The sequence below is a fragment of the Elephas maximus genome, chromosome 5 (assembly GCF_024166365.1).
Source record: "Elephas maximus indicus isolate mEleMax1 chromosome 5, mEleMax1 primary haplotype, whole genome shotgun sequence".
NCBI classification, from domain to species: Eukaryota; Metazoa; Chordata; class Mammalia; order Proboscidea; family Elephantidae; genus Elephas; species Elephas maximus.
In genome coordinates, this window is record NC_064823.1 from 60,255,054 (window position 1) to 60,269,233 (window position 14,180).

The following is a 14,180-nucleotide window of genomic DNA, read 5'->3' on the forward strand; positions in this document are numbered from 1 at the left end:
TTGATTCAAAATTCCTTTCTGTGTCTTTACTTGAACTTCTCCCTCTGCCTTTTGTTTTTACTTCAACTTTTTACCTTCAGGTTTTGGCTTAAGAATCACATAATCGTTTCTCAATAAAAAGTTATCAAATCGGATTAAGGCTAAGCTCTAAAAGAGAGAATCTAAAGGGATATCTCAGTTGCTCTTGCTCTTCATGTCTGTTAATTCATTAAAGAAGGGAAGTACTTGTTTCCCTGTTTGATTGTGTTTACATATAAAACTAAGGCTAAGTCTATGTAAATATTACACAAAAACAATAGGAAGAGCGTGGCATTAGCAACTGACACAGTCCTTTAGGAGAAAGGCATTCAGGTAGTTTCTACGGTCTTATTTATTTTCCCTTTGGTCTGACCTCTGCCCACTCTTCAGGCTCATCTACTGGTGATCCTCCGTAAAACTGTCTCTGATCAATATTAAATTGACAGACTACAAGAGGTCAAGAGGGAAATTCAAATTGTGCAAGCACATTTAAAACCTCCAGTTGTATGATATCTGCTAATATCCCCCTGGGTACAAGTCACAAGAAACCAGAAAAAACCAAACCTGTTGCCTTTGAGTGGATTTGGACTCATAGTGAACCTATAGGAAAGAGTAGAACTGCCCCATAGGGTTTCCAAGGAGTGCCTGGTGGATTCAAACTGCTGACCTTTTAGTTAGCAGCTGTAGCTCTTAACCACTAAGCCACCAGGGTTTCCTCAAGTCACAAAGCCAGCCCTTAAGTTGTGGAAAACCGTAATCTGCTTACTGTGATCCACCACAAGGGTGAGGAAGGATAATTCTGTAACATATTTATAACATATGGAAAGAGCTCTTGCAAATCAACAGGGAGAAAAAAAAAAGAAAACCCCAGTAGAAAAATGTTCCAAGAACATTAGCAGGAAATTCACAAAAGAATATAAATGACAAAAAAATACAAGATGTTCAATTTTATCTATAATTTTAAAAAATGCTATATTTTTTACCCATAAGATTGGAAAGGATTAAGATAATTAACAGTAACTCGTACTGGCTAGAGAATAAATTTGTGCAACCTTTCTGAGTGTCATTCCATCAATAGATATTATTTAAAATGCACATAACATACTACTCAGTAATTCCTCTTCTAGAAATTTATTCTAAAAATTTATTGTGCAAAGATATTTACTATGAGGAAAAAGGAAAAGTGGCCAAGTAGAAGAAAGTTTCTAGTTCTCTTGTTTTTTGCCTTAATATCACCACTATAGACACAGCAGAGCTAAACAGATTCTTTCACCTGTGGCATTCAATTACATTTTCTGCACAGTGACATACTAAATTAAACTTACTGATAAAGTAAAAAATTTACCACCAATATAATGAATTTCTTTTTTTAGCACTAGAACTGTTCTCTTACTGTGAAAGATTAAAAAATATCTCCATGGGAAAGAGAAAATTAGATCAAAAAAGAAATATAAAGAAAGCAAGACACAAATGGAAAGAGAAAGGTTATCATTTTACCATGCTTTCTGTGTTTTATTGTGAGCCTTTAAAAATGTTTGAATTTTACAGCATTTTACATACAGATTATGCTAGGACCCACCACACTGCCAGGAATGTGTTTCACAGATATTATGAAATTGGAAAGGAAGGAAAAGGTGTGCAGCATAATTGATATAGAGCATTTCCAAGCAGTTTCTAGATAAGAGTGAAGTGGAATGGTCAACCCAGACTCATAATTCTGAGGGTTGTCTCACTTGGTCAGGCACTCAGTAGGGTGATGGCACCGGTGGAGTTGCTCCCAGGTGCTACTAACAGTCTGTGTAAGCTCGAACATGGTCAAAGCCTTCTGAGGCATCACAAGTGTTATACTGAATGGCACTGCCCCTCCAACTTTGCACACTACCCTCACAAAGCATTTTGCTGTTTAGGGTCATTTTTTCTTTAATATTGCTCTTAATACATTTTTCATTGAACCTGCCTAAAAATGCTGGGCATGGCAGATGGACAAAAGACATGATAGTAGTTTTTTTTCTTTCAGCTCTTCCTACAAATTCACCCTCCAAGGCCTCCTGCCCAAATACTCACCCCTCACCTCACCCCAACTCACTTTAGGGATGGCTCTGCTCAACTCTTACATACAGAGAAAACAGGAACTTAGAATCAATATGTGACTATGAAAACTGCTCTTTGGGCTACCAGATAAAGGTAGTTTAGGAGAGAGGAAAATATTTAACTGAGCAGAGATCATATTAAATAGTTTGAGTCCATCTATTAATCAGGCACAACTTCTATTGGGGAACAATGAGCCCAGAACACATTAAAAACAAACAAAAAATCCCGTTGCCGTCCAGTAGGTTCCGACCCATAGCGACCCTGTAAGACAGAGTAGAACTGCCCCATAGGGTTTCCAAGGAGTGGCTGGTGAATTTAAACTGCTGGCCTTTTGTTTAGCAGCATGAGCTCTTGACCACTATGTGATCAGGACCCCAAACACATTAGACACAGAGAAAAACCGTCTCAGAGAAAATGATTAATGGAAAAAAGATAAACAGTAAGATAGACCCATATTGTAGCTTATGGTCCATTTTATTTTTATTTCTAAATTTGATTTTGTGTACTTACAGTTTTGGGGAAAAATATTTGAAAGTTTTTGCCCCAGTCTTTAAAGTCCATCAATCTAATTAAACAATGAAATAATTGGAAGTTCAAACTTATAAGAAATGTTCCATGACACTTCTTTCTTTATCCTGGAGAATCTTCCCTCAGTGCAGCGTTCATAAACTTCTGTGAAGCAATTGGGGTAATTGTAGGAGCGGAGGCTTGTAACTGAAAGAATTGAGTTTGATTACCCGTACTACTCTTTACCACCTGTGTGACCTTGAGTAATTTACCTAATCACTTCAAGCATTCATTTATCTTATTTGTAAAATGGACCTCCACTACTTTTTGTCATACTGTGGTGGCTTGCGTGTTACTATGGTGTTGGAAACTATACCACGGTTGTTCCAAATACCAGCAGGGTCACTCATGATGGACAGGTTTTAGTGGAACTTCCAGACTAAAACAGACTAGGAAGAAAGGCCTGGTGATTTACTTCTGAAAATTAGTAAAAACCCTATGGATTACGACAGCGCTTTTTATAATTATAGATAAGCTTGAACAGTCTATATCTCTTTGTCATTTGTATTTATTCTTTTGTGAATTTCCTGCTAATGCTCTTGGAACATTTTTCTATTGGGGTTTTCCTTTTTTCTCTGTTGTTTTTCAAGAGCTCTTTCCATATGTTATAAATATGTTACAGAATTATCCTTCCTCACCCTTGTGGTGGATCACAGTAAGCAGATTACGGTTTTCCACAACTTAAGGGCTGGCTTTGTGACTTGAGGAAACCCTGGTGGCTTAGTGGTTAAGAGCTACAGCTGCTAACCTTTGTTGGCAGTTTGAATCCACCGGGCACCCCTTGGAAACCCTATGGGTCAGTTCTACTCTGTCCTATAGGGTAGCTATGTGTCGGAGTCCACTTGAAGGCAACAGGTTTGGTTTTTTTTTTTTTTTTTGGTTCCCTGTGATTTGTGCCAAGTGTGATATTAGCAGATATCATGTAACCAGAGGTTTTAAATGTGCTTGCACAATTTGAATTTCCCTCTTGACCTCTTGTAGTCTGTCAATTTAATATTGATCAGAGACAGTTTTACGGAGGATCACCAGTAGATGAGCCTGAAGAGTGGGCAGAGGTCAGACCAAAAGGAAAATGAGTAAGACCGTAGAAACTACCTGAATGCCTTTCTCCTAATGGACTGTGTCAGTTGCTAATGCCACGCTCTTCCTATTGTTTTTGTGTAATATTTATAGAGAATTAGCCTTAGTTTTATATGTAAACACAATCAAACAGGGAAAAAAGTACTTCCCTTCTTTAATGAATTAACAGACATGAAGAGCAACTGAGATATCCCTTTAGATTCTCTCTTTTAGAGTTTAGCCTTAATCCGATTTGATAACTTTTTGTCGAGAAACGATTATGTGATTCTTAAGCCAAAACCTGAAGGTAAAAAGTTGAAGTAAAAACAAAAGGCAGAGGGAGGAGCTCAAGTAAAGATACAGAAGGAATTTTGAATGAGTTGTTCAATAAACAGAGGGCACGAGCCTGGCAGGGAGTGTGAGGGCAGGGAGAAGTGTGTGTGTGTGTGTTGCGGGGAGGGGGCCAGGTTCAAAGGCACTCAAAATACACAGTGGCCACAACAATGGACTCCATTATACCTCCCTCCCTTCCTTTTTTTTTAAGATGGAGGTTGGCAAACAGGCAGTGGAGGGTTGAAAAAGAGAGAGTACCAGGAGTCCAGTGCTTTGTATCTGATTTTAACTACTCTCCTTGTTTTCAGGCTGAATCTCAAGTCCATTTTTGTGGTTTTGGGGACCCAGATTGTCCAGGGCATCATTGTCTGGTTCCAGTTCTCAAGGGAAATGCTTTCAGTCTCTCTCCATTTAGGATGATGTTGGCTGTTGGCTTTGTATAAATGCCCTTTATAATGTTTAGGAATTTTCCATCTATTCCTATTTTGCTGAGAGTTTTTAATCATGAGTAGGTGTTGGCCTTTGTCAAATGCCTTTTCTGCATCATTTGGTAAGATCATGTTGTTCTTGTCTTTTGTTTTATTTATGTGATGGATTACATTGATTGTTTTTCTAATGTTGGACCACCCCTGTATAAAAACCTGGTATGAATCCCACTTGGTCGTGGTAAATTATTTTTTTGATATGTTGTTAAATTCTATTGGCTAGAATTTTGTTGAGGATTTTTGCATCTACGTTCACGAGGGATATTGGTATATAATTTTCTTTTTTTGTGGTGTCGTTACCTGGTTTTGGTATCAGGGTTATGGTGTCTGCCAAGATTAAAAAAAAAAATTTCCTATCCTCTTGACTCTTCCCCGTTCTCTTTTCCATTGTGGACTATACCTTTTTCATACTTTTACTATCTTTTTGCTGGGACTTTGGGAGGGAAATGAGATTAACATAGGTTGTCGATACGTCATGCTTCATGAGCTGCTTTGGAAAGAGCAAGTTTAGAAATTTAAACAATAAGATTTAAGTAGATATGAATAATAAAAAAGAGAAAGGAATTCAAAAAACTTCAAGTAAAATATCAATTATCATTTTCAGTTTCTGGAGATCAATATGTACATTTAATTTGAGCACTTCATCATATAGCTCTTAAGATAGTGTCAAAAAATGCTTGAACATTTATAAAAAGAAAAGCACACTCTTTTTCCAGGAAATTCGCTCTACAGAAACTTATTCCTTGAGTTTATAAATAGGGGTTAATAAATAGGATCCAAAGAATGGGAATTAAAACTAAAGACACAATTGGCTTAAATTCAAACTTTATTTTTTTTGAAATTCAAAGGATGTTAAAAGTTGCCTTTGATATAAGATAAAAGATCTCTTTGACTTTGATTTTTTAAAAGAATGCTATACTTTGTATTTGCTAACACTGGAAAAATGAACCATGAACAGCAATTTAATTTTGGTAGCTAATATGCATCAGATTATCATTTTGCTTGAGTTGTGCAACTGAAGAAGAGACTCTTCTGTAGACAGGAGTGTACTTATCTCTAATCTGCTGTTTTAAAACAGGAAACATAAAAATTTTAAATTGATGTAAGATTACCAGTACATGCAAAAAAAAAAAAAAAAAGAGATATGAGAAATTTGATTCTGAACAAATGTTTACAAAAATGTTGTAGCATGTAACATGATATTTAAGTCAATATAATGTATGGCTTCGTATGAATTTTTATTTGCAGAAAAGAAAGTTTGTCTTTTCCAACTGAACCTAATAAAACATCTATTATTAGTGAGTCCCTGTTAACCTGCTCCCTAGTCTGGCACTTTTGGAAACTTTTATTGGTTCACTCAATATTTCACGAGCCGCTAAAACATTAGTATAGAGTAAGAAATACATCTGCCAAATAAAGCATAAAATTTCTGTCAGCTGTTTAGCAAATCCTCTTTCCAAGCGTTACATCAGGTTATGGAGAACTGGAGTGTTTTAATGAATAGCAGCATCAATAGAGGGAGAAAGCTGCACGGGAAAGGGGACACTTGCACCTGTCCATTAAAGCACTGTTTACCTGAGAATGATGGAAACTTGAAAATGGTCTTACCATGTTTCCTTTTTTGAGTATTCTCATTAGGCACAGAAAGCACATGTCATAAGAACAAATACTTACGGGAGACAGCTGACAGTGCTGGCACAGTGCTCGACACATATTCGTTGCAGGATGTTGAATGATAATCTTATGTTCAGAACTCATGTAGGGGTTGTTGTTGGGCACCTTTGAGTCTATTTTCGACTTACAGCAACCCCATGTGACAGAGTAGAACTGCGCCATAGGGTTTTCTAGACTGTAATCTTTACAGAAGCAGATCGCCAGGTCTTTCTCCCACGGAGGCACTGGGTGGGTTCAAACTGCCAAGCTTTAGGTTGGCAGCCAAGCGCTTAACCGTTACACCTTCATGTATTGGGTATTCTTTTTATTTGTTGATTAAAGAGCAGTATTTGACTGAGGCCAGTTGCTGTCTTTGAAAGAACATAGAACTTTGAGAGGAAAATAAATGGATTTTAAGGAAGGAAAGGAATAGCCAAATGGTCAAAAACTTTGGTGGTTACATCTTAATTGAGGCCTGTAGCCTTTCATGAGCTATTTGAACTGTTCATAACAACATAGCTGCTGCTCAAGGATTACTATTTGCAACTTTCATGGGCTGGGTTCCAGCATTTAGGAAACAGCTGGTATTTTCTCTCTGTATGGCATGGACTTAGGAAGAACCGAAGTACTGATGAAGCAAAATTGTATCTGGGAGGCCAGAAAAATATTTTTTAGCAAAGCTTCCTTCATTGTTTCCTGGATCTTTTTGTTACTTTTCTGTAAATGAAAACTGCTTCTTCTCTGCTGACACAAGCCATAGGTGTTTTATATTCTTGTATAAGTCTATAGTCTGAGGACTGAAGCTTGAGCTAACTTTTGCAGTTGTTTCTTAGAATTCTCCTTCCAGGAAAGCTGCTTCACTTATATACACAGAATAGCAGATGTTCTCTGTATCAGCAAAATCAAGATTCCACAATTTCCTTTGTTTTAAGCAGCTTCTCTCTTTGCCATCACAGGCCAGCCCGAAAGACTTCTGCCAGACATTCTACACGTTTGATACGAAGGCATGCAAAATCAATTTCAAGAATGAAGTGGTGAAAAAATTGCTTAGGAGAAAGAATTTAGATGGGAAATTTGCTTGCCGAGTACGGTCAGGCTAAAGAAAGTTGGATAATTCGAAGAAATAGTGTCAGTGAAAAACAGTAGCCTGTTTCTTTTCCTTCATTCCGGTGATGTGCACTTATGAGGCAATCTAATGCGGTCTGGAATAGCAAAAGACTCTGAAGGCAGGTGGCCAATCAGTTGCTGTTGTGTCGATTCCACCTCATCGTGACACCATGTGGGTCAGAGTATACCTCTGCTCCATAGGGTTTTCAATGGCTGATTTTTTGGATGTAGATTGCCAGGCCTTTCTTCTGTGGCACCTCTGGGAGTGTTTGAACTTGGCTAGCAGTGCAGTGAGTTAACCATTTGTACCACCCAGGGACTTTGAAGGCAGATTAATTGGGTTTAAATATTGGATCTGCTGCTTGCTAGCGCAGAGACCTTGGCAAATTAAAACATTTCGTGTGGTGCTAGATACATGATAAGCACAAATATCAGTGTTCACTATTATGAGTCCCCTGGAGAGTCCTGGAAAGGAGTCCTGTTTGCACAATGGTTAAGCGCTCGTCTGCTAACCAAAAGATTGGTGATTTGAACTCACCAGCCACTCTGTGGGAGAAAAGACCTGGTGATTTGTTTCCATAAAGATTACAATCTAAGAAGCCCTATGGGGCAATTCTACCCTGTTCTACTGGGTCACTATGAGTTGGAATTGACTGCTCACAAAAACAACAGACTCCTGGAAATTTTCTGGCACATTCTTATCCTCTAACACGTCTTTTTTCTAGATTTCATAAGAAAAACACACCTCTTCCAGTTAATATGTTTTAAATATATAAAAATTTCAAATATACAAATCATTTTAATAGGTACATCTTGATTGTCTGCTTCTTGATAACTTCTAGGCAGCCTCTTTAATCTCACTAAAAAAAAAAAAAAATCCTCTAAATTGCACTTTCTTCTGCATTACTTTTTTTTTTTTTTGCATTACTTTAGTACTTGTAAATAGTAAACCCATTCCTGGGATTATCAGAGAGGGTGGCACCCTTTGATCTTGTTACCTTGGCCTCCCTTTTATCTGTACATCTTATCCTTGTCGCTAGATTTAGGGACAAAAATGACTTTTTTGGCTGTAACCCCTGTCCATAAACTTGGTGTCCCTTTAGATTTAGTTTTCATTCAAGTATCATATAAGACAGAGAAATGTCTTCGGGGGGAAATTATGTCATTGAATCATAGCACAGGAAGTGTCTTCAGAGGTCGCTAGGCCAGCTCCTTTATTTTTCAAGAACTGAGGTTCAGAGAGGAGGCTCTTTAGGGTCACAGAGCAGGGTAAAGGCAGAGATGAGGCTCAGTGCATAGTCCTTCTTCTGTATCATGCTGTAATGATACAGACGTGACTAGTCTGAGTCTAGAATAATCTTGAGAAATAAGCTCACTTACTGTACTTTCATACTTATTTTTCCTGTTCTGAACAGAGGATTATAACATAAAATTTCATGAGTAAGATTAAAACACTGGAAAATTTTAGTTCTGTGAATAGCTACATGCCATACTGTAATCAGTTACACAACCACACTCACTCCTGACGTTGTTTTGTGGTCATTGAATGAGATAACAGAGGGCAAAGACTTTTTTCCATGCCTGGTCCCCAGGAAGCACTTAATAAGTATTAGCTATTTATGTAACTATTTTTTGCTCATATTTGGGAATTCTCACGTAGCCAAAAGACTAAGTAGAAAAACATGAACTCATAATCTTAGAGATTATTACAGTGCACAGTACTGGAAGAGGCAGGTAAGAAAAATGGTGCTATCGTTAAGTAAATCTGGGAAAACAAAGACATTGAATGATTTGCAAGTACTTCTAAATTATTCAAATAAGTTAAAAGCAGAAAGAGAAGCATATTCTTCATTTCCTGGTTTCTCTACCCTGGGTTTAAATACTTTGGTTTCAAATGTTTTTAGTTTTTCTAAATAATTGGCTATGAAAATGAAAGTCTTTTATTACAAAAAATATACCAAAATGAACCAAAACACTCTAGAAATCAAACAAAGGAATCTTGGTGTGCTTCCCCTGAAGACTTCTTCCTTTACCTTCAACAAAGCAGCTAGAAAAGTAGAAACTTTAACAAAATAAATACATAAAAAGGGACCAATATATGGGCTGTTTTAAAAAATACGTATTTATAGTTCCTTTATAAAAAATGTGTAAGAACAGCTAACGCTTACCAAGCAGTAACAACTTGCCAAACGATATACTGAGTGATTTAAATGCATTGACTCATTTTATCCTTTCAACCCTGAGAAACAAGATTTATCACCACCATCTTACAGATGAGGAAACTGATGCTGAGAGAGGGAATCTGTCTGCCTGACGCTACAGAGCTTGCACGCGATGCAGTTGTGATTCTACGCTAAGCAGTCAGGATGCCAGGATGGAACTCTCCATCATGATTTCCTACCCAGGTTGCAAAGGAAAGAAAGCAAGGACGAAATCGGACTTGGACTTGAACATCAGAGTCTGCATAGATGTTAAGAATTTACTAAATAAATACCGTAAGATTAAATATTTTCTAATTAGGGAGTTGCTGGAGGAAAAAAAAGATACATTCAAATACAGTCCAATCTGTAGGCACATGGTGTCCACAAAGGGGCACGGGGCATGAAGAAACAGCTGCCAGAAAGGGGCACGTGGCATGAAGAAACAGCTGCCAGAAAGGGGCACGTGGCATGAAGAAACAACTGCCAGGACGAGGAGAGTGCTGTCAGATAAAAATCCCAAGGGGTTTTTCACCCTGCATTTCCCCACCTTTCCTTCCCTCCATTTACGCAGATATTCGACTCTCTGCTCCTTTTCTCTGGCAAGGATGAAGCAGAATGAAAAACAATACTTGCCTGACAATAGCTTCTTGTTCTGATTTTTAGTTCCAGAAGCCCAACCACAGAGAAGAAAAGAATTCTTGATCATAGACTCTTGGGGAAAGAAACATGAAGAGCACTGATTCTCTCTTAGTAGGAATTGCTGACAATATTACTGCTAGCATTCATAGATCTAAAGGTGCCTTAGGCACCGTTCTAAGCATATTATTTCTATGTACTCTACCTTTTCAAAACCCTACTAGGGTGTTATTACTAATTTCTTTAGGATATTCCATGAAGGCAAGGATTTTTGTCTTTTTTGTTTACTGCTTTTATCTCTAGTGTCTAGAGCAGTGCCAGGAAGAGATGAGGTACTTGGTCAATATTTATTGTTGAATAAACACCCATTTAAAGAGGAAGAAACTGAGGCACAGAGAGGTAAAGTAACTTACCCAAAGTCACACAGATGGTAGTGGACTAGGAGATTGTGCAACATTCTCATCTGGGTAGAAGACAGGGGAGGAAGGAAAGCCTGTGGTTCCTGAGAGCAGAGGGGCCCTGGGGCCCTTCTAGCTGTGCTTCCGGAAGGTGGCAGAACCAGAGAAAGGAAATAACACTAGGGTACTAGGGAGTTGGGACATTAGGCAGTATCAAAAAGGATTAAACTGCCCCATTTGGGCAAGAAAGTGACAGAATAAGGATGGTGCAGAAGCAGCAGAAAGCTGCCTGGGATGAAGGCCACGCACATGAGTACAAAGGGCAGTCTTCATGGCAACCTGTGTTGATCTATGACTGGATCACATGGCCATTCCTCCCCCAATTTTGTTTTCCTCTAACCAAACAGAATAAATTATAAAGAAGAAAATTATTACAGAAAATGAGGACAGTGTTATTTCTTATACAACTTATTTTATTATTTTTATTTTTTACTGAGGCAGTCTCTTATTGTAAACAGACAACATTATGCAGGGAAAGAATATTGGATGCGTCACCAAAAGGCCTAGGCTTTAACCTGTTTGTCCTGTCCAAAATTCCAGGTCGATCGACCTAATTTCCCTGTATCCCTGTTTCCCCATCTATAAAATGGCGATTAGAGATGATAGGGGTTACCATGAGGAATAATTTTTTTTCTTTTTAATATAAGACTCACTGGAAAAACGACTCACTAAAAGATAATAAATACGTGTACAACTCCTATTTCACTTGCATTTGAGTTTTGGCTTGGGTATATTCTTTTGGTGGGTGTGTCTCCTTAATTAATTTCTTTACAAACTAACGTTTATATTTACTTTCACGTCTTGTGTTTACAATAAATGGATGTAAACACAGTTTTTAACGTTAAAAGCACGTTAGAAATAAGTATTATTACATAATGGATAGGTCGCTATTGCTCACTATGGGTGTAATGTAAGGCATGAATATAATTTTCTGGAAGCTGAAAGCCAGACTGCGGTTAAAATGCTTCAGGAATAATCCACAGGCTCAAAACATACTGGATCTTTTCATTGAGCTATCATAAATTTAAACTGGAATTAACTCATGCACTAGGAGTGAAAAAATAAATTTCTTAACACTGAAAGTCATTTGCTATTAATTTGTATAGGGCTTATCAACAAGAACCATTTGAATCTTCCATGCCAGGTTAACTTTAAACAATATGGTTTTTCTAAGAAATAAGTGTAAATGAAATATACTAGCAGCAATGAAAATGTAAAAAGTCCTTGTAAAAATGTTAATTGTGGGGAAATGTAAATTATGATCATTCACTCATCAAATATTAGTGCCCACCGCATGCCCTGCACTCTTCTTTGAACTGAGGACAGGCAACAGAACAATGAAGCGCCGGTCCTTATGGAGCTTCCATCCTAGCAGGGGAGATTGGAAACAAACAAATAAAACATACTCTATTTTCGTATAGGAGCCCCGATGGCGCGATGGTTAAGTGCTTGGCTGCTAACCGAAAGGGCAGCAGTTCGAACCCACTGCTGCTCAGCTGCAGAAAGATGTGGCAGTCAGCTTCTGTAAACATGGTTGTTGTTAAGTGCTGTCAGTCAGTTCCAATTCATAGCAACACTATGCACAACAGAACGAAACACTGCCTTGTTCTGCACCACCCTCACAATCCTTGCTATGCTTGGGCCCATTGTTGCAGCCACTGTGTCAATTCATGTCATCGAGAATCTTCCTCTTTTTCCATGATCCTCTACTTTATCAGGCATGATGTCTTTCTCCAAGGACTGGTCCCTCCTGATAACGTGTCCAAAGTAAGGGAGACGAACTCTCACTATCCTTGCCTCTAAAGGAGCATTCTGGCTGTACTTCTTCCAAGACAGATTTGTTCGTTCTTCTGGCAGTCCAGGGTATATTCAGTATTTTTTGCCAACACCATAATTCAAAGGCATGAATTCTTCTTCGATCTTTCTTATTCACCGTACAGCTTTTGCATGCAAATGAGGAGACAGAAAATACCACAGCTTGGGTCAGACTTATCTTAGCCTTCAAAGCGACATCTTTGCTTTTTAACACTTTAAAGAGGTCTTTTGCAGCAGATTTGCCCAATGCAATATGTCATTTAATTTCCTGACCGCTGCTTCCATGGGCATTGATTGTGGATCCAAGTAAGATGAAATCCTTGACATCTTCAACATTTTCTCTGTTTATCGTGGTGTTACTTTTTGGTCAAATTGTGAGGATTTTTGTGTTCTTTATGTTGCGGTGTAATCTTTGATTTTCATCAGTAAGTGTTTGAAGTCCTCTTCACTTTCAGGAAGCAAGACTGTGTCATCTGCATAACACAGGTTGTTAATGAGTCTTCCTCCAGTTCTGATGCTGCAATCTTCTTCATATAGTCCAGCTTCTAGGATTCTTTGCTCAATATATAGATTGAATTAAGTATGGTGAAAGGATACAACGCTGATGAACATGTTTCCTGATTTTAAACCATGCACTATCCCCTGGTTCTATTTGAGTGACTGCCTCTTGGTCTATGTACAGGCGCCACATGGGCACAATTAAGTGGTCTGGAATTCTCATCCTGCGTAATGTTATCCATAATTTGTTATGATCCACTCAGTCAGGCACCTTTGCATAGTCTGGGAAGTAAAACCTGGTGATCTATTTCTGAAAAAATTGACCAATAAAACCTTATGAATAACAGTGGAACATTGTCTCATACAGTGAAAGAAGATGAGCTCCTTGGATTGGAAGGCACTCAAAATGTGATTGGGAAAGAGGTGCTTCCTCAAAGCAGAATGAAATGGATGGGGTAAAGCTTTTGAGACCTTCATTTGCTGATGCGGCACAACTTAAAATGAGAAGAAACAGCTGCGAACATCCATTAGAAATCGGAATGTGGAAAGTTCAAAGTATGAATCAAGGAAAACTGGAAGTCAGCAAAAACGAAATGGAATGCATAAATATTGACATCCTAGGCATTAGTGAGCTGAAATGGACAGGTATTGGCTATTTTGAATTAGACAATCATATGGTCTACTATGCAGGAAATGACAGATTGAAGAGGAATGGCATTGCATTCATCCTCATAAAGAACATTTCAAGGCCTATCCTGAAGTACAACGCAGTTAGTGACAGAATAATATCCGTGCATCTAAGAAGGAAGAGCAGTTAATACAACTATCCCTCAAATTTACCCACGGCCATGGATTGAATTCTGTCCCCCCAAAATAGGCCATTGTTCCCAGTATTGTGCGATTGTTCTCCATTTTGTGATTGTAATTTTATGCTAAAAAGGATTAGGGTGGGATTGTAATACCCTTCCTAAGGTCACATCCCTGATCCAATGTAAAGGGAGTTTCCCTGAAGTGTGGCCTGCACCACTTTCTATCTTACAAGAGATAAAAGGAAAGGGAAGTAAGCAGAGAGCGGGGACCTCATACCACCAAGAAAACAGCACCAGGAGCAGAGCGTGTTCTTTGGACCTGAGGTTCCTGCGTCGAGAACTCCTAGACCAAGGGAAGATTGATGACAAGGACCTTCCTCCAGAACCGACAGAGAGAGAAAGCCTTTCCCTGAAGCTGGCGCACTGAATCTGGACTTCTAACCTGCTTTA

General features: G+C 38.4%; 1 protein-coding gene across 1 annotated transcript in view; it reads left to right on the forward strand.

Annotated features, from left to right (window-relative positions):
* HPGDS (hematopoietic prostaglandin D synthase) overlaps positions 1-14,180 on the forward strand; it is a 108,795-nt gene that overhangs the window by 54,404 nt on the left and 40,211 nt on the right. The window lies entirely within an intron of this gene.